Source organism: Psittacula echo (genome assembly GCF_963264785.1).
Source record: "Psittacula echo genome assembly, chromosome: 17".
Taxonomy (NCBI): domain Eukaryota; kingdom Metazoa; phylum Chordata; class Aves; order Psittaciformes; family Psittacidae; genus Psittacula; species Psittacula echo.
In genome coordinates, this window is record NC_137753.1 from 2,792,615 (window position 1) to 2,812,426 (window position 19,812).

Consider the following 19,812-nt stretch of genomic DNA (forward strand, 5'->3'; position numbering starts at 1 on the left):
CCGTTCGTGCTGTACTCCCTGGGATGCTGGGCAGCCGAGCACGGGTGCCAAAGAGGTTCCATTGTAATGGACTTTGAGTTGGGAAATGGAGGAGCGACAGCAATGCGGATGGCAGCGTTGCAAAGCTGACTTTCTGCAGAAGAGGCACAGCTCAAGTTTTTTGCCCTGGCTCTTCGGCTGTGGGAGCAGAGGCCAACCGTTCGCGCTCTACTCCCTGGGATGCTGGGCAGCCGAGCACGGGTGCCAAAGAGGTTCCATTTTAATGGACTTTGAGTTGGGAAATGGAGGAGCGACAGCAATGCGGATGGCACCGTTGCAAAGCTGACTTTCTGCAGAAGAGGCACAGCTCAAGTTTTTTGCCCTGGCTCTTCGGCTGTGGGAGCAGAGGCCAACCATTCATGCTCTACTCACTGGGATGCTGGTCAGCCGAGAGCGGGCGCGAGAGAGGTTCCATTGTAATGGACTTTGAGTTGGGAAATGGAGGAGCGACAGCAATGCGGATGGCACCGTTGCAAAGCTGACTTTCTGCAGAAGAGGCAGAGCTCAAGTTTTTTGCCCTGGCTCTTCGGCTGTGGGAGCAGAGGCCAACCGTTCGTGCTCTACTCCCTGGGATGCTGGGCAGCCGAGCACGGGTGCCAAAGATTTTCCATTGTAATGGACTTTGAGTTGGGAAATGGAGGAGCGACAGCAATGCGGATGGCAGCGTTGCACAGCTGACTTTCTGCAGAAGAGGCACAGCTCAAGTTTTTTGCCCTGGCTCTTCGGCTGTGGGAGCAGAGGCCAACCATTCGTGCTCTACTCCCTGGGATGCTGGGCAGTTGAACACGGGTGCCAAAGAGGTGGCATTGTAATGGACGTTCAGTTGGGAAATGGAGGAGCGACAGCACTGCGGATGGCACCCTTGCAAAGCTGACTTGCAGAAGAGGCACAGCTCAAGTTTTTTGCCCTGGCTCTTCGGCTGTGGGAGCAGAGGCCAACCGTTCGTGCTCTACTTCCTGAAATGCTGGGCAGCCCAGAGAACGGATGCCAAAGAGGTTCCATTGTAATGGACTTTGAGTTGGGAAATGGAGGAGCGACAGCAATGCGGATGGCAGCGTTGCAAAGCTGACTTTCTGCAGAAGAGGCACAGCTCAAGTTTTTTGCCCTGGCTCTTTGGCTGTGGGAGCAGAGGCCAAACATTCGTGCTCTACTCCCTGGGATGCTGGGCAGCCGAGCACGAGTGCCAGAGAGGTTCCATTGTAATGGACGTTGAGTTGGGAAATGGAGGAGCGACAGCAATGCGGATGGCACCCTTGCAAAGCTGACTTTCTGCAGAAGAGGCACAGCTCAAGTTTTTTGCCCTGGCTCTTCGGCTGTGGGAGCAGAGGCCAACCATTCGTGCTCTACTCCCTGGGATGCTGGGCAGCCCAGAGAACGGGTGCCAAAGAGGTTCCATTGTAATGGACTTTGAGTTGGGAAATGGAGGAGTGACAGCAATGCGGATGGCAGCGTTGCAAAGCTGACTTTCTGCAGAAGAGGCACAGCTCAAGTTTTTTGCCCTGGCTCTTCGGCTGTGGGAGCAGAGGCCAACCGTTCGTGCTTTACTCCCTGGGATGCTGGGCAGCCGAGCACGGGTGCCAGAGAGGTTCCATTGTAATGGACTTTGAGTTGGGAAATGGAGGAGCGACAGCAATGCGGATGGCACCGTTGCAAAGCTGACTTTCTGCAGTAGAGGCACAGCTCAAGTTTTTTGCCCTGGCTCTTCGGCTGTGGGAGCAGAGTCCAAACGTACGTGTTCTACTCCCTAGGGTGCTGGGCAGCCATGAACGGGTGCCAAAGAGGTTCCATTGTAATGGACTTTGAGTTGGGAAATGGAGGAGCGACAGCAATGCGGATGGCACCATTGCAAAGCTGACTTTCTGCAGAAGAGGCACAGCTCAAGTTTTGTGCCCTGGCTCTTCGGCTGTGGGAGCAGAGGCCAAGCGTTCGTGCTCTACTCCCTGGGATGCTGGGCAGCCGAGCACGGGTGCCAAAGAGGTTCCATTGTAATGGACTTTGAGTTGGGAAATGGAGGAGCGACAGCAATGCGGATGGCACCGTTGCAAAGCTGACTTTCTGCAGAAGAGGCAGAGCTCAAATTATTTGCCCTGGCTCTTTGGCTGTGGGTGCAGAGGCCAACCATTCGTGCTCTACTTCCTGGGATGCTGGGCAGCCGAGCACGGGTGCCAAAGAGGTTCCATTGTAATGGACTTTGAGTTGGGAAATGGAGGAGCGACAGCAATGCGGATGGCAGCGTTGCAAAGCTGACTTTCTGCAGAAGAGGCACAGCTCAAGTTTTTTGCCCTGGCTCTTCGGCTGTGGGAGCAGAGGCCAACCATTCGTGCTCTACTCCCTGGGATGCTGGGCAGCCGAGCGCGAGTGCCAGAGAGGTTCCATTGTAATGGACTTTGAGTTGGGAAATGGAGGAGCGACAGCAATGCGGATGGCACCGTTGCAAAGCTGACTTTCTGCAGAAGAGGCACAGCTCAAGTTTTTTGCCCTGGCTCTTCGGCTGTGGGAGCAGAGGCCAACCATTCGTGCTCTAGTCCCTGGGATGCTGGGCAGTTGAGCACGGGTGCCAAAGAGGTGGCATTGTAATGGACGTTGAGTTGGGAAATGGAGGAGCGACAGCAATGCGGATGGCACCATTGCAAAGCTAACTTTCTGCAGAAGAGGCACAGCTCAAGTTTTTTGCCCTGGCTCTTTGGCTGTGGGAGCAGAGGCCAACCATTCGTGCTCTACTCTCTGGGATGCTGGGCAGCCCAGAGAACGGGTGCCAAAGAGGTTCCATTGTAATGGACTTTGAGTTGGGAAATGGAGGAGCGACAGCAATGCGGATGGCACCATTGCAAAGCTGACTTTCTGCAGAAGAGGCACAGCTCAAGTTTTTTGCCCTGGCTCCTCGGCTGTGGGAGCAGAGGCCAACCGTTCGTGCTCTACTCCCTGGGATGCTGGGCAGCCGAGCATGGGTGCCAAAGAGGTTCCATTGTAATGGACTTTGAGTTGGGAAATGGAGGAGTGACAGCAATGCGGATGGCACCGTTGCAAAGCTGACTTTCTGCAGAAGAGGCCCAGCTCACGTTTTTTGCCCTGGCTCTTTGGCTGTGGGAGCAGAGGCCAACCGTTCGTGCTCCTCCCTGGGATGCAGGGCAGCCGAGCACGGGTGCCAAAGATTTTCCATTGTAATGGACTTTGAGTTGGGAAATGGAGGAGCGACAGCAATGTGGATGGCACCGTTGCAAAGCTGACTTTCTGCAGAAGAGGCACAGCTGAAGTTTTTTGCCCTGGCTCTTCGGCTGTGGGAGCAGAGGCCAACCATTCATGCTCTACTCCCTGGGATGCTGCGCAGCCGAGCACGGGTGCCAAAGAGGTTCCATTGTAATGGACTTTGAGTTGGGAAATGGAGGAGCGACAGCAATGCGGATGGCAGCGTTGCAAAGCTGACTTTCTGCAGAAGAGGCACAGCTCAAGTTTTGTGCCCTGGCTCTTTGGCTGTGGGTGCAGAGGCCAACCATTCGTGCTCTACTCCCTGGGATGCTGGGCAGCCGAGCACGGGTGCCAAAGAGGTTCCATTGTAATGGCCTTTGAGTTGGGAAATGGAGGAGCGACAGCAATGCGGATGGCAGCGTTGCAAAGCTGACTTTCTGCAGAAGAGGCACAGCTCAAGTTTTTTGCCCTGGCTCTTCGGCTGTGGGAGCAGAGGCCAACCGTTCGTGCTCTGCTCCCTGGGATGCTGGGCAGCCGAGCACGGGTGCCAAAGAGGTTCCATTGTAATGGACTTTGATTTGGGAAATGGAGGAGCGACAGCAATGCGAATGGCACCCTTGCAAAGCTGACTTTCTGCAGAAGAGGCACAGCTCAAGTTTTTTGGCCTGGCTCTTCGGCTGTGGGAGCAGAGGCCAACCGTTCGTGCTGTACTCCCTGGGATGCTGGGCAGACGAGCACGGGTGCCAAAGAGGTTCCATTGTAATGGACTTTGAGTTGGGAAATGTAGGAGCGACAGCAATGCGGATGGCAGCGTTGCAAAGCTGACTTTCTGCAGAAGAGGCACAGCTCAAGTTTTTTGCCCTGGCTCTTCGGCTGTGGGAGCAGAGGCCAACCGTTCGCGCTCTACTCCCTGGGATGCTGGGCAGCCGAGCACGGGTGCCAAAGAGGTTCCATTTTAATGGACTTTGAGTTGGGAAATGGAGGAGCGACAGCAATGCGGATGGCACCGTTGCAAAGCTGACTTTCTGCAGTAGAGGCACAGCTCAAGTTTTTTGCCCTGGCTCTTCGGCTGTGGGAGCAGAGGCCAACCGTTCGTGCTCTACTCCCTGGGATGCTGAGGAGCCGAGAACGGGTGCCAAAGAGGTTCCATTGTAATGGACTTTGAGTTGGGAAATGGAGGAGCGACAGCAATGCGGATGGCAGTGTTGGAAAGCTGACTTTCTGCAGAAGAGGCACAGCTCAAGTTTTTTGCCCTGGCTCTTCGGCTGTGGGAGCAGAGTCCAAACGTACGTGTTCTACTCCCTGGGGTGCTGGGCAGCCGAGCACGGGTGCCAAAGAGGTTCCATTGTAATGGACTTTGAGTTGGGAAATCGAGGAGCGACAGCAATGCGGATGGCACCATTGCAAAGCTGACTTTCTGCAGAAGAGGCACAGCTCAAGTTTTGTGCCCTGGCTCTTCGGCTGTGGGAGCAGAGGCCAACCGTTCGTGCTGTACTCCCTGGGATGCTGGGCAGCCGAGCACGGATGCCAAAGAGGTTCCATTGTAATGGACTTTGAGTTGGGAAATGTAGGAGTGACAGCAATGCGGATGGCACCGTTGCAAAGCTGACTTTCTGCAGAAGAGGCACAGCTCAAGTTTTTTGCCCTGGCTCTTCGGCTGTGGGAGCAGAGGCCAAGCGTTCGTGCTCTACTCCCTGGGATGCTGGGCAGCCGAGCACGGGTGCCAAAGAGGTTCCATTGTAATGGACTTTGAGTTGGGAAATGGAGGAGCGACAGCAATGCGGATGGCACCCTTGCAAAGCTGACTTTCTGCAGAAGAGGCAGAGCTCAAATTATTTGCCCTGGCTCTTCGGCTGTGGGAGCAGAGGCCAACCATTCGTGCTCTACTCCCTGGGATGCTGGGCAGCCGAGCACGAGTGCCAGAGAGGTTCCATTGTAATGGACTTTGAGTTGGGAAATGGAGGAGCGACAGCAATGCGGATGGCACCGTTGCAAAGCTGACTTTCTGCAGAAGAGGCACAGCTCAAGTTTTTTGCCCTGGCTCTTCGGCTGTGGGAGCAGAGGCCAACCATTCGAGCTCTAGTCCCTGGGATGCTGGGCAGTTGAGCACGGGTGCCAAAGAGGTGGCATTGTAATGGACGTTGAGTTGGGAAATGGAGGAGCGACAGCAATGCGGATGGCACCATTGCAAAGCTAACTTTCTGCAGAAGAGGCACAGCTCAAGTTTTTTGCCCTGGCTCTTTGGCTGTGGGAGCAGAGGCCAACCTTTCGTGCTCTACTCTCTGGGATGCTGGGCAGCCCAGAGAACGGGTGCCAAAGAGGTTCCATTGTAATGGACTTTGAGTTGGGAAATGGAGGAGCGACAGCAATGCGGATGGCACCATTGCAAAGCTGACTTTCTGCAGAAGAGGCACAGCTCAAGTTTTTTGCCCTGGCTCCTCGGCTGTGGGAGCAGAGGCCAACCGTTCGTGCTGTACTCCCTGGGATGCTGGGCAGCCGAGCATGGGTGCCAAAGAGGTTCCATTGTAATGGACTTTGAGTTGGGAAATGGAGGAGTGACAGCAATGCGGATGGCACCGTTGCAAAGCTGACTTTCTGCAGAAGAGGCCCAGCTCACGTTTTTTGCCCTGGCTCTTTGGCTGTGGGAGCAGAGGCCAACCGTTCGTGCTCCTCCCTGGGATGCAGGGCAGCCGAGCACGGGTGCCAAAGAGGTTCCATTGTAATGGACTTTGAGTTGGGAAATGGAGGAGCGACAGCAATGTGGATGGCACCGTTGCAAAGCTGACTTTCTGCAGAAGAGGCACAGCTGAAGTTTTTTGCCCTGGCTCTTCGGCTGTGGGAGCAGAGGCCAACCATTCATGCTATACTCCCTGGGATGCTGCGCAGCCGAGCACGGGTGCCAAAGAGGTTCCATTGTAATGGACTTTGAGTTGGGAAATGGAGGAGCGACAGCAATGCGGATGGCACCGTTGCAAAGCTGACTTTCTGCAGAAGAGGCACAGCTCAAGTTTTGTGCCCTGGCTCTTTGGCTGTGGGTGCAGAGGCCAACCATTCGTGCTCTACTTTCTGGGATGCTGGGCAGCCGAGCACGGGTGCCAAAGAGGTTCCATTGTAATGGCCTTTGAGTTGGGAAATGGAGGAGCGACAGCAATGCGGATGGCAGCGTTGCAAAGCTGACTTTCTGCAGAAGAGGCACAGCTCAAGTTTTTTGCCCTGGCTCTTCGGCTGTGGGAGCAGAGGCCAACCGTTCGTGCTCTGCTCCCTGGGATGCTGGGCAGCTGAGCACGGGTGCCAAAGAGGTTCCATTGTAATGGACTTTGAGTTGGGAAATGGAGGAGCGACAGCAATGCGGATGGCACCGTTGCAAAGCTGACTTTCTGCAGAAGAGGCACAGCTCAAGTTTTTTGCCCTGGCTCTTCGGCTGTGGGAGCAGAGGCCAACCGTTCGTGCTCTACTCCCTGGGATGCTGGGCAGCCGAGCACGGGTGCCAAAGAGGTTCCATTGTAATGGACTTTGAGTTGGGAAATGTAGGAGCGACAGCAATGCGGATGGCAGCGTTGCAAAGCTGACTTTCTGCAGAAGAGGCACAGCTCAAGTTTTTTGCCCTGGCTCTTCGGCTGTGGGAGCAGAGGCCAACCGTTCGCGCTCTACTCCCTGGGATGCTGGGCAGCCGAGCACGGGTGCCAAAGAGGTTCCATTTTAATGGACTTTGAGTTGGGAAATGGAGGAGCGACAGCAATGCGGATGGCAGCGTTGCAAAGCTGACTTTCTGCAGAAGAGGCACAGCTCAAGTTTTTTGCCCTGGCTCTTCGGCTGTGGGAGCAGAGGCCAACCGTTCGTGCTCTACTCCCTGGGATGCTGAGGAGCCGAGAACGGGTGCCAAAGAGGTTCCATTGTAATGGACTTTGAGTTGGGAAATGGAGGAGCGACAGCAATGCGGATGGCACCGTTGCAAAGCTGACTTTCTGCAGAAGAGGCACAGCTCAAGTTTTTTGCCCTGGCTCTTCGGCTGTGGGAGCAGAGGTCAACCGTTCGTGCTCTACTCCCTGGGATGCTGGGCAGCTGAGCACGGGTGCCAAAGAGGTTCCATTGTAATGGACTTTGAGTTGGGAAATGGAGGAGCGACAGCACTGCTGATGGCACCCTTGCAAGGCTGACTTTCTGCAGAAGAGGCACAGCTCAAATTTTTTGCCCTGGCTCTTTGGCTGTGGGAGCAGAGGCCAACCGTTCGTGCTCTACTCCCTGGGATGCTGGGCAGCCGAGCACGGGTGCCAAAGAGGTTCCATTGTAATGGACTTTGAGTTGGGAAATGGAGGAGTGACAGCAATGCGGATGGCACCGTTGCAAAGCTGACTTTCTGCAGAAGAGGCACAGCTCAAGTTTTTTGCCCTGGCTCTTTGGCTGTGGGAGCAGAGGCCAGCCGTTCGTGCTCTACTCCCTGGGATGCTGGGCAGCCAAGAGTGGTAGCCGAAGAGGTTCCATTGTAATGGACTTTGAGTTGGGAAATGGAGGAGCGACAGCAATGCGGATGGCAGCGTTGCAAAGCTGACTTTCTGCAGAAGAGGCACAGCTCAAGTTTTTTGCCCTGGCTCTTCGGCTGTGGGTGCTGAGGCCAACCATTCGTGCTCTACTTCCTGGGATGCTGGGCAGCCGAGCACGGGTGCCAAAGAGGTTCCATTGTAATGGACTTTGAGTTGGGAAATGGAGGAGCGACAGCAATGCGGATGGCAGCGTTGCAAACCTGACTTTCTCCAGAAGAGGCACAGCTCAAGTTTTTTGCCCTGGCTCTTCGGCTGTGGGAGCAGAGGCCAACCGTTTGTGCTCTACTCCCTGGGATGCTGGGCAGCCGAGCACGGGTGCCAAAGAGGTTCCATTGTAATGGACTTTGAGTTGGGAAATGGAGGAGCGACAGCAATGCGGATGGCACCGTTGCACAGCTGACTTTCTGCAGAAGAGGCACAGCTCAAGTTTTTTGCCCTGGCTCTTCGGCTGTGGGAGCAGAGGCGAACCGTTCGTGCTCTACTCCATGGGATGCTGGGCAGCCGAGCACGGGTGCGAAAGAGATTCCATTGTAATGGACTTTGAGTTGGGAAATGGAGGAGCGACTGCAATGTGGATGGCACCGTTGCAAAGCTGACTTTCTGCAGAAGAGGCACAGCTCAAGTTTTTGCCCTGGCTCTTTGGCTGTGGGAGCAGAGGCCAACCGTTCGTGCTCTACTCCCTGGGATGCTGGGCAGCCGAGCACGGGTGCCAAAGAGGTTCCATTGTAATGGACTTTGAGTTGGGAAATGGAGGAGCGACAGCACTGCAGATGGCACCGTTGCAAAGCTGACCTTCTGCAGAAGAGGCACAGCTCAAGTTTTTTGCCCTGGCTCTTCGGCTGTGGAAGCAGAGGCCAACCGTTCGTGCTCTCCTCCCTGGAATGCTGGGCAGCCAAGAGCTGTTGCCGAAGAGGTTCCATTGTAATGGACTTTGAGTTGGGAAATGGAGGAGCAGCAGCAATGCGGATGGCAGCGTTGCAAAGCTGACTTTCTGCAGAAGAGGCACAGCTCAAGTTTTTTGCCCTGGCTCTTCGGCTGTGGGAGCAGAGGCCAACCGTTCGTGCTCTACTCCCTGGGATGCTGGGCAGCCGAGCACGGGTGCCAAAGAGGTTCCATTGTAATGGACTTTGAGTTGGGAAATCGAGGAGCGACAGCAATGCGGATGGCAGCATTGCAAAGCTGACTTTCTGCAGAAGAGGCACAGCTCAAGTTTTTTGCCCTGGCTCTTCGGCTGTGGGAGCAGAGGCGAACCGTTCGTGCTGTACTCCCTGGGATGCTGGGTAGCCGAGCACGGGTGCCAAAGAGATTCCACTGTAATGGACTTTGAGTTGGGAAATGGAGGAGCGACAGCAATGCGGATGGCACCGTTGCAAAGCTGACTTTCTGCAGAAGAGGCACAGCTCAAGTTTTTTGCCCTGGCTCTTCGGCTGTGGGAGCAGAGGCCAACCGTTCGTGCTCTACTCCCTGGGATGCTGGGCAGCCGAGCACGGGTGCCAAAGAGGTTCCATTGTAATGGACTTTGAGTTGGGAAATGGAGGAGCGACAGCAATGCGGATGGCACCGTTGCAAAGCTGACTTTCTGCAGTGGAGGGACAGCTCAAGTTTTTTGCCCTGGCTCTTCGGCTGTGGGAGCAGAGGCCAACCGTTCGTGCTGTACTCCCTGGGATGCTGGGCAGCCGAGCACGGGTGCCAAAGAGGTTCCATTGTAATGGACTTTGAGTTGGGAAATGGAGGAGCGACAGCAATGCGGATGGCACCGTTGCAAAGCTGACTTTCTGCAGAAGAGGCACAGCTCAAGTTTTTTGCCCTGGCTCTTCGGCTGTGGGAGCAGAGGCCAACCGTTCGTGCTCTACTCCCTGGGATGCTGGGCAGCCGAGCACGGGTGCCAAAGATGTTCCATTGTAATGGACTTTGAGTTGGGAAATGGAGGAGCGACAGCAATGCGGATGGCACCGTTGCAAAGCTGACTTTCTGCAGAAGAGGGACAGCTCAAGTTTTTTGCCCTGGCTCTTCGACTGTGGGAGCAGAGGCCAAGCGTTCGTGCTCTACTCCCTGGGATGCTGGGCAGCCGAGCACGGGTGCCAAAGAGGTTCCATTGTAATGGACTTTGAGTTGGGAAATGGAGGAGCGACAGCAATGCGGATGGCACCGTAGCAAAGCTGACTTTCTGCAGAAGAGGCACAGCTCAAGTTTTTTGCCCTGGCTCATCGGCTGTGGGAGCAGAGGCCATCCGTTCGTGCTCTACTTCCTGGGATGCTGGGCAGCCGAGCACGGGTGCCAAAGAGGTTCCATTGTAATGGACTTTGAGTTGGGAAATGTAGGAGCGACAGCAATGCGGATGGCAGCGTTGCAAAGCTGACTTTCTGCAGAAGAGGCACAGCTCAAGTTTTTTGCCCTGGCTCTTCGGCTGTGGGAGCAGAGGCCAACCGTTCGTGCTCTGCTCCCTGGGATGCTGGGCAGCTGAGCACGGGTGCCAAAGAGGTTCCATTGTAATGGACTTTGAGTTGGGAAATGGAGGAGCGACAGCACTGCTGATGGCACCCTTGCAAAGCTGACTTTCTGCAGAAGAGGCACATCTCAAGTTTTTTGCCCTGGCTCTTCGGCTGTGGGAGCAGAGGCGAACCGTTCGTGCTCTACTCCCTGGGATGCTGGGCAGCCGAGCACGGGTGCCAAAGAGGTTCCATTGTAATGGCCTTTGAGTTGGGAAATGGAGGAGCGACAGCAATGCGAATGGCACCATTGCAAAGCTGGCTTTCTGCAGAAGAGGCACAGCTCAAGTTTTGTGCCCTGGCTCTTCGGCTGTGGGAGCAGAGGCCAACCGTTCGTGTTCTACTCCCTGGGATGCTGGGCAGCCGAGCACGGGTGCCAAAGAGGTTCCATTGTAATGGACTTTGAGTTGGGAAATGGAGGAGCGACAGCAATGCGGATGGCACCGTTGCAAAGCTGACTTTCTGCAGAAGAGGCACAGCTCAAGTTTTTTGCCCTGGCTCTTCGGCTGTGGGAGCAGAGGCCAACCGTTCGTGCTCTACTCCCTGGGATGCTGGGTTGCCGAGCATGGGTGCGAAAGAGATTCCATTGTAATGGACTTTGAGTTAGGAAATTGAGGAGCGACTGCAATGCGGATGGCACCGTTGGAAAGCTGACTTTCTGCAGTAGAGGCACAGCTGAAGTTTTTTGCCCTGGCTCTTCGGCTGTGGGAGCAGAGGCCAACCGTTCGTGCTCTACTCCCTGGGATGCTGGGCAAATGAGCACGGGTGCCAAAGAGGTTCCATTGTAATGGACTTTGAGTTGGGAAATGGAGGAGCGACAGCAATGCGGATGGCAGCGTTGCACAGCTGACTTTCTGCAGAAGAGGCACAGCTCAAGTTTTTTGCCCTGGCTCTTCGGCTGTGGGAGCAGAGGCCAACCGTTCGTGCTCTGCTCCCTGGGATGCTGGGCAGCTGAGCACGGGTGCCAAAGAGGTTCCATTGTAATGGACTTTGAGTTGGGAAATGGAGGAGCGACAGCACTGCTGATGGCACCCTTGCAAAGCTGACTTTCTGCAGAAGAGGCACAGCTCAAGTTTTTTGCCCTGGCTCTTCGGCTGTGGGAGCAGAGGCGAACCGTTCGTGCTCTACTCCCTGGGATGCTGGGCAGCCGAGCACGGGTGCCAAAGAGGTTCCATTGTAATGGACTTTGAGTTGGGAAATGGAGGAGCGACAGCAATGCGAATGGCACCATTGCAAAGCTGGCTTTCTGCAGAAGAGGCACAGCTCAAGTTTTGTGCCCTGGCTCTTCGGCTGTGGGAGCAGAGGCCAAGCGTTCGTGTTGTACTCCCTGGGATGCTGGGCAGCCGAGCACGGGTGCCAAAGAGGTTCCATTGTAATGGACTTTGAGTTGGGAAATGGAGGAGCGACAGCAATGCGGATGGCACCGTTGCAAAGCTGACTTTCTGCAGAAGAGGCACAGCTCAAGTTTTTTGCCCTGGCTCTTCGGCTGTGGGAGCAGAGGCCAACCGTTCGTGCTCTACTCCCTGGGATGCTGGGTTGCCGAGCATGGGTGCGAAAGAGATTCCATTGTAATGGACTTTGAGTTGGGAAATGGAGGAGTGACAGCAATGCGGATGGCAGCGTTGCAAAGCTGACTTTCTGCAGAAGAGGCACAGCTCAAGTTTTTTGCCCTGGCTCTTCGGCTGTGGGAGCAGAGGCCAACCGTTCGTGCTCTGCACCCTGGGATGCTGGGCACCTGAGCACGGGTGCCAAAGAGGTTCCATTGTAATGGACTTTGAGTTGGGAAATGGAGGAGCGACAGCAATGCGGATGGCACCGTTGCAAAGCTGACTTTCTGCAGAAGAGGCACAGCTCAAGTTTTTTGCCCTGGCTCTTCGGCTGTGGGAGCAGAGGCCAACCGTTCGTGCTCTACTCCCTGGGATGCTGGGCAACCGAGCACGGGTGCCAAAGAGGTTCCATTGTAATGGACTTTGAGTTGGGAAATGGAGGAGCGACAGCAATGCGGATGGCACCGTTGCAAAGCTGACTTTCTGCAGAAGAGGCACAGCTCAAGTTTTTTGCCCTGGCTCTTCGGCTGTGGGAGCAGAGGCCAACCGTTTGTGCTCTACTCCCTGGGATGCTGGGCAGCCGAGCACGGGTGCCAAAGATGTTCCATTGTAATGGACTTTGAGTTGGGAAATGGAGGAGTGACAGCAATGCGGATGGCACCGTTGCAAAGCTGACTTTCTGCAGAAGAGGCACAGCTCAAGTTTTTTGCCCTGGCTCTTTGGCTGTGGAAGCAGAGGCCAACCATTCGTGCTCTACTCCCTGGGATGCTGGGCAGCCAAGAGTGGTTGCCGAAGAGGTTCCATTGTAATGGACTTTGAGTTGGGAAATGGAGGAGCGACAGCAATGCGGATGGCACCGTTGCAAAGCTGACTTTCTGCAGAAGAGGCACAGCTCAAGTTTTTTGCCCTGGCTCTTTGGCTGTGGGAGCAGTGGCCAACCGTTCGTGCTCTACTCCCTGGGATGCTGGGCAGCCGAGAACGGGTGCCAAAGAGGTTCCATTGTAATGGACTTTGAGTTGGGAAATGGAGGAGCGACAGCACTGCAGATGGCACTGTTGCAAAGCTGACTTTCTGCAGAAGAGGCACAGCTCACGTTTTTTGCCCTGGCTCTTTCGCTGTGGAAGCAGAGGCCAACCGTTTGTGCTCTACTCCCTGGGATGCTGGGCAGCCAAGAGTGGTAGCCGAAGAGGTTCCATTGTAATGGACTTTGAGTTGGGAAATGGAGGAGAGGCAGCAATGCGGATGGCACCGTTGCAAAGCTGACTTTCTGCAGAAGAGGCACAGCTCAAGTTTTTTGCCCTGGCTCTTCGGCTGTGGGAGTAGAGGCCAACCGTTCGTGCTCTACTCCCTGGGATGCTGGGCAGCCGAGCACGGGTGCCAAAGAGGTTCCATTGTAATGGACTTTGAGTTGGGAAATGGAGGAGCGACAGCAATGCGGATGGCACCGTTGCAAAGCTGACTTTCTGCAGAAGAGGCACAGCTCAAGCGTTTTGACCTGGCTCTTCGGCTGTGGGAGCAGAGGCCAGCCGTTCGTGCTCTACTTCCTGGGATGCGGGGGAGCCGAGCACGGGTGCCAAAGAGGTTCCATTGTAATGGACTTTGAGTTGGGAAATGGAGGAGCGACAGCAATGCGGATGGCACCGTTGCAAAGCTGACTTTCTGCAGAAGAGGCACAGCTCAAGTTTTTTGCCCTGGCTCTTTGGCTGTGGGAGCAGAGGCCAACCGTTCGTGCTCTACTCCCTGGGATGCTGGGCAGCCGAGCACGGGTGCCAAAGAGGTTCCATTGTAATGGACTTTGAGTTGGGAAATGGAGGAGCGACAGCACTGCAGATGGCACCCTTGCAAAGCTGACTTTCTGCAGAAGAGGCACAGCTCAAGTTTTTTGCCCTGGCTCTTCGGCTGTGGAAGCAGAGGCCAACCGTTCGTGCTCTACTCCCTGGGATGCTGGGCAGCCAAGAGTGGATGCCGAAGAGGTTCCATTGTAATGGACTTTGAGTTGGGAAATGGAGGAGCGACAGCAATGCGGATGGCACCGTTGCAAAGCTGACTTTCTGCAGAAGAGGCACAGCTCAAATTATTTGCCCTGGCTCTTCGGCTGTGGGAGCAGAGGCCAACCGTTCGTGCTCTACTCCCTGGGATGCTGGGCAGCCGAGCACGGGTGCCAAAGAGGTTCCATTGTAATGGACTTTGAGTTGGGAAATGGAGGAGCGACAGCAATGCGGATGGCAGCATTGCAAAGCTGACTTTCTGCAGAAGAGGCACAGCTCAAGTTTTTTGCCCTGGCTCTTTGGCTGTGGGAGCAGAGGCCAACCGTTCGTGCTCTACTCCCTGGGATGCTGGGCAGCCGAGCACGGGTGCCAAAGAGGTTCCATTGTAATGGACTTTGAGTTGGGAAATGGAGGTGCGACAGCACTGCAGATGGCACCGTTGCAAATCTGACTTTGTGCAGAAGAGGCACAGCTCAAGTTTTTTGCCCTGGCTCTTCGGCTGTGGGTGCAGAGGCCAAGCGTTCGTGCTCTACTCCCTGGGATGCTGGGTAGCCGAGCACGGGTGCGAAAGAGATTCCATTGTAATGGACTTTGAGTTGGGAAATGGAGGAGCGACTGCAATGCAGATGGCACCGTTGCAAAGCTGACTTTCTGCAGAAGAGGCACAGCTCAAGTTTTGTGCCCTGGCTCTTTGGCTGTGGAAGCAGAGGCCATCCGTTCGTGCTCTACTTCCTGGGATGCTGGGCAGCCGAGCACGGGTGCCAAAGAGGTTCCATTGTAATGGACTTTGAGTTGGGAAATGGAGGAGCGACAGCAATGCGGATGGCAGCGTTGCAAAGCTGACTTTCTGCAGAAGAGGCACAGCTCAAGTTTTTTGCCCTGGCTCTTCGGCTGTGGGAGCAGAGGCCAACCGTTCGTGCTCTGCTCCCTGGGATGCTGGGCAGCTGAGCACGGGTGCCAAAGAGGTTCCATTGTAATGGACTTTGAGTTGGGAAATGGAGGAGCGACAGCACTGCTGATGGCACCCTTGCAAAGCTGACTTTCTGCAGAAGAGGCACAGCTCAAGTTTTTTGCCCTGGCTCTTCGGCTGTGGGAGCAGAGGCGAACCGTTCGTGCTCTACTCCCTGGGATGCTGGGCAGCCGAGCACGGGTGCCAAAGAGGTTCCATTGTAATGGACTTTGAGTTGGGAAATGGAGGAGCGACAGCAATGCGAATGGCACCCTTGCAAAGCTGGCTTTCTGCAGAAGAGGCACAGCTCAAGTTTTGTGCCCTGGCTCTTCGGCTGTGGGAGCAGAGGCCAACCGTTCGTGTTCTACTCCCTGGGATGCTGGGCAGCCGAGCACGGGTGCCAAAGAGATTCCATTGTAATGGACTTTGAGTTGGGAAATGGAGGAGCGACAGCAATGCGGATGGCACCGTTGCAAAGCTGACTTTCTGCAGAAGAGGCACAGCTCAAGTTTTTTGCCCTGGCTCTTCGGCTGTGGGAGCAGAGGCCAACCGTTCGTGCTCTGCTCCCTGGGATGCTGGGCAGCTGAGCACGGGTGCCAAAGAGGTTCCATTGTAATGGACTTTGAGTTGGGAAATGGAGGAGCGACAGCACTGCTGATGGCACCCTTGCAAAGCTGACTTTCTGCAGAAGAGGCACAGCTCACGTTTTTTGCCCTGGCTCTTCGGCTGTGGGAGCAGAGGCCAAGCGTTCGTGTTGTACTCCCTGGGATGCTGGGCAGCCGAGCACGGGTGCCAAAGAGGTTCCATTGTAATGGACTTTGAGTTGGGAAATGGAGGAGCGACAGCAATGCGGATGGCACCGTTGCAAAGCTGACTTTGTGCATAAGAGGCACAGCTCAAGTTTTTTGCCCTGGCTCTTCGGCTGTGGGAGCAGAGGCCAACCGTTCGTGCTGTACTCCCTGGGATGCTGGGCAGCCGAGCACGGGTGCCAAAGAGGTTCCATTGTAATGGACTTTGAGTTGGGAAATGGAGGAGCGACAGCAATGCGGATGGCAGCGTTGCACAGCTGACTTTCTGCAGAAGAGGCACAGCTCAAGTTTTTTGCCCTGGCTCTTCGGCTGTGGGAGCAGAGGCCAACCGTTTGTGCTCTACTCCCTGGGATGCTGGGCAGCCGAGCACGGTTGCCAAAGAGGTTCCATTGTAATGGACTTTGAGTTGGGAAATGGAGGAGCGACAGCAATGCGGATGGCAGTGTTGGAAAGCTGACTTTCTGCAGAAGAGGCACAGCTCAAGTTTTTTGCCCTGGCTCTTCGGCTGTGGGAGCAGAGGCCAACCGTTCGTGCTCTACTCCCTGGGATGCTGGGTAGCCGAGAACGGGTGCGAAAGAGATTCCATTGTAATGGACTTTGAGTTGGGAAATGGAGGCGCGACTGCAATGCGGATGGCACCGTTGCAAAGCTGACTTTCTGCAGTAGAGGCACAGCTCAAGTTTTTTGCCCTGGCTCTTCGGCTGTGGGAGCAGAGGCCAACCGTTCGTGCTCTACTCCCTGGGATGCTGGGTAGCTGAGCACGGGTGCCAAAGAGGTTCCATTGTAATGGACTTTGAGTTGGGAAATGGAGGAGCGACAGCAATGCGGATGGCACCGTTGCAAAGCTGACTTTCTGCAGAAGAGGCACAGCTCAAGTTTTTTGCCCTGGCTCTTCGGCTGTGGGAGCAGAGGCCAAGCGTTCGTGCTGTACTCCCTGGGATGCTGGGCAGCCGAGCACGGGTGCCAAAGAGGTTCCATTGTAATGGACTTTGAGTTGGGAAATGGAGGAGCGACAGCAATGCGAATGGCACCATTGCAAAGCTGGCTTTCTGCAGAAGAGGCACAGCTCAAGTTTTGTGCCCTGGCTCTTCGGCTGTGGGAGCAGAGGCCAACCGTTCGTGTTCTACTCCCTGGGATGCTGGGCAGCCGAACACGGGTGCCAAAGAGGTTCCATTGTAATGGACTTTGAGTTGGGAAATGGAGGAGCGACAGCAATGCGGATGGCACCGTTGCAAAGCTGACTTTCTGCAGAAGAGGCACAGCTCAAGTTTTTTGCCCTGGCTCTTCGGCTGTGGGAGCAGAGGCCAACCGTTCGTGCTCTACTCCCTGGGATGCTGGGTTGCCGAGCATGGGTGCGAAAGAGATTCCATTGTAATGGACTTTGAGTTAGGAAATGGAGGAGCGACTGCAATGCGGATGGCACCGTTGGAAAGCTGACTTTCTGCAGTAGAGGCACAGCTCAAGTTTTTTGCCCTGGCTCTTCGGCTGTGGGAGCAGAGGCCAAGAGTTCGTGCTCTACTCCCTGGGATGCTGGGCAACTGAGCACGGGTGCCAAAGAGGTTCCATTGTAATGGACTTTGAGTTGGGAAATGGAGGAGCGACAGCACTGCAGATGGCACTGTTGCAAAGCTGACTTTCTGCAGAAGAGGCACAGCTCAAGTTTTTTGCCCTGGCTCTTCGGCTATGGAAGCAGAGGCCAACCGTTCGTGCTCTACTCCCTGGGATTCTGGGCAGCCAAGATTGGTTGCCGAAGAGGTTCCATTGTAATGGACTTTGCGTTGGGAAATGGAGGAGCGGCAGCAATGCGGATGGCAGCGTTGCAAAGCTGACTTTCTGCAGAAGAGGCACAGCTCAAATTTTTTGCCCTGGCTCTTCGGCTGTGGGAGCAGAGGCCAACCATTCGTGCTCTACTTCCTGGGATGCTGGACAGCCGAGCACGGGTGCCAAAGAGGTTCCATTGTAATGGACTTTGAGTTGGGAAATGGAGGAGCGACAGCACTGCAGATGGCACCGTTGCAAAGCTGACTTTGTGCAGAAGAGGCACAGCTCAAGTTTTTTGCCCTGGCTCTTTGGCTGTGGGAGCAGAGGCCAACCGTTCGTGCTGTACTCCCTGGGATGCTGGGCAACCGAGCACGGGTGCCAAAGAGGTTCCATTGTAATGGACTTTGAGTTGGGAAATGGAGGAGCGACAGCAATGCGGATGGCAGCGTTGCACAGCTGACTTTCTGCAGAAGAGGCACAGCTCAAGTTTTTTGCCCTGGCTCTTCGGCTGTGGGAGCAGAGGCCAACCGTTCGTGCTGTACTCCCTGGGATGCTGGGCAGCCGAGCACGGGTGCCAAAGAGGTTCCATTGTAATGGACTTTGAGTTGGGAAATGGAGGAGCGACAGCAATGCGAATGGCACCATTGCAAAGCTGGCTTTCTGCAGAAGAGGCACAGCTCAAGTTTTGTGCCCTGGCTCTTCGGCTGTGGGAGCAGAGGCCAACCGTTCGTGTTCTACTCCCTGGGATGCTGGGCAGCCGAACACGGGTGCCAAAGAGGTTCCATTGTAATGGACTTTGAGTTGGGAAATGGAGGAGCGACAGCAATGCGGATGGCACCGTTGCAAAGCTGACTTTCTGCAGAAGAGGCACAGCTCAAGTTTTTTGCCCTGGCTCTTCGGCTGTGGGAGCAGAGGCCAACCGTTCGTGCTCTACTCCCTGGGATGCTGGGTTGCCGAGCATGGGTGCGAAAGAGATTCCATTGTAATGGACTTTGAGTTAGGAAATGGAGGAGCGACTGCAATGCGGATGGCACCGTTGGAAAGCTGACTTTCTGCAGTAGAGGCACAGCTCAAGTTTTTTGCCCTGGCTCTTCGGCTGTGGGAGCAGAGGCCAAGAGTTCGTGCTCTACTCCCTGGGATGCTGGGCAACTGAGCACGGGTGCCAAAGAGGTTCCATTGTAATGGACTTTGAGTTGGGAAATGGAGGAGCGACAGCACTGCAGATGGCACTGTTGCAAAGCTGACTTTCTGCAGAAGAGGCACAGCTCAAGTTTTTTGCCCTGGCTCTTCGGCTATGGAAGCAGAGGCCAACCGTTCGTGCTCTACTCCCTGGGATTCTGGGCAGCCAAGATTGGTTGCCGAAGAGGTTCCATTGTAATGGACTTTGCGTTGGGAAATGGAGGAGCGGCAGCAATGCGGATGGCAGCGTTGCAAAGCTGACTTTCTGCAGAAGAGGCACAGCTCAAATTTTTTGCCCTGGCTCTTCGGCTGTGGGAGCAGAGGCCAACCATTCGTGCTCTACTTCCTGGGATGCTGGACAGCCGAGCACGGGTGCCAAAGAGGTTCCATTGTAATGGACTTTGAGTTGGGAAATGGAGGAGCGACAGCACTGCAGATGGCACCGTTGCAAAGCTGACTTTGTGCAGAAGAGGCACAGCTCAAGTTTTTTGCCCTGGCTCTTTGGCTGTGGGAGCAGAGGCCAACCGTTCGTGCTGTACTCCCTGGGATGCTGGGCAACCGAGCACGGGTGCCAAAGAGGTTCCATTGTAATGGACTTTGAGTTGGGAAATGGAGGAGCGACAGCAATGCGGATGGCAGCGTTGCACAGCTGACTTTCTGCAGAAGAGGCACAGCTCAAGTTTTTTGCCCTGGCTCTTCGGCTGTGGGAGCAGAGGCCAACCGTTCGTGCTCTACTCCCTGGGATGCTGGGCAGCCGAGCACGGGTGCCAAAGAGGTTCCATTGTAATGGACTTTGAGTTGGGAAATGGAGGAGCGACAGCAATGCGGATGGCAGTGTTGAAAAGCTGACTTTCTGCAGAAGAGGCACAGCTCAAGTTTTTTGCCCTGGCTCTTCGGCTGTGGGAGCAGAGGCCAAGCGTTCGTGCTCTACTCCCTGGGATGCTGGGCAGCCGAGCACGGGTGCCAAAGAGGTTCCATTGTAATGGACTTTGAGTTAGGAAATGGAGGAGTGACAGCAATGCGGATGGCACCGTTGCAAAGCTGACTTTCTGCAGAAGAGGCACAGCTCAAGTTTTTTGCCCTGGCTCTTCGGCTGTGGGAGTAGAGGCCAACCGTTCGTGCTCTACTCCCTGGGATGCTGGGCAGCCGAGCACAGGTGCCAAAGAGGTTCCATTGTAATGGACTTTGAGTTGGGAAATGGAGGAGCGACAGCAATGCGGATGGCACCGTTGCAAAGCTGACTTTCTGCAGAAGAGGCACAGCTCAAGCGTTTTGACCTGGCTCTTCGGCTGTGGGAGCAGAGGCCAGCCGTTCGTGCTCTACT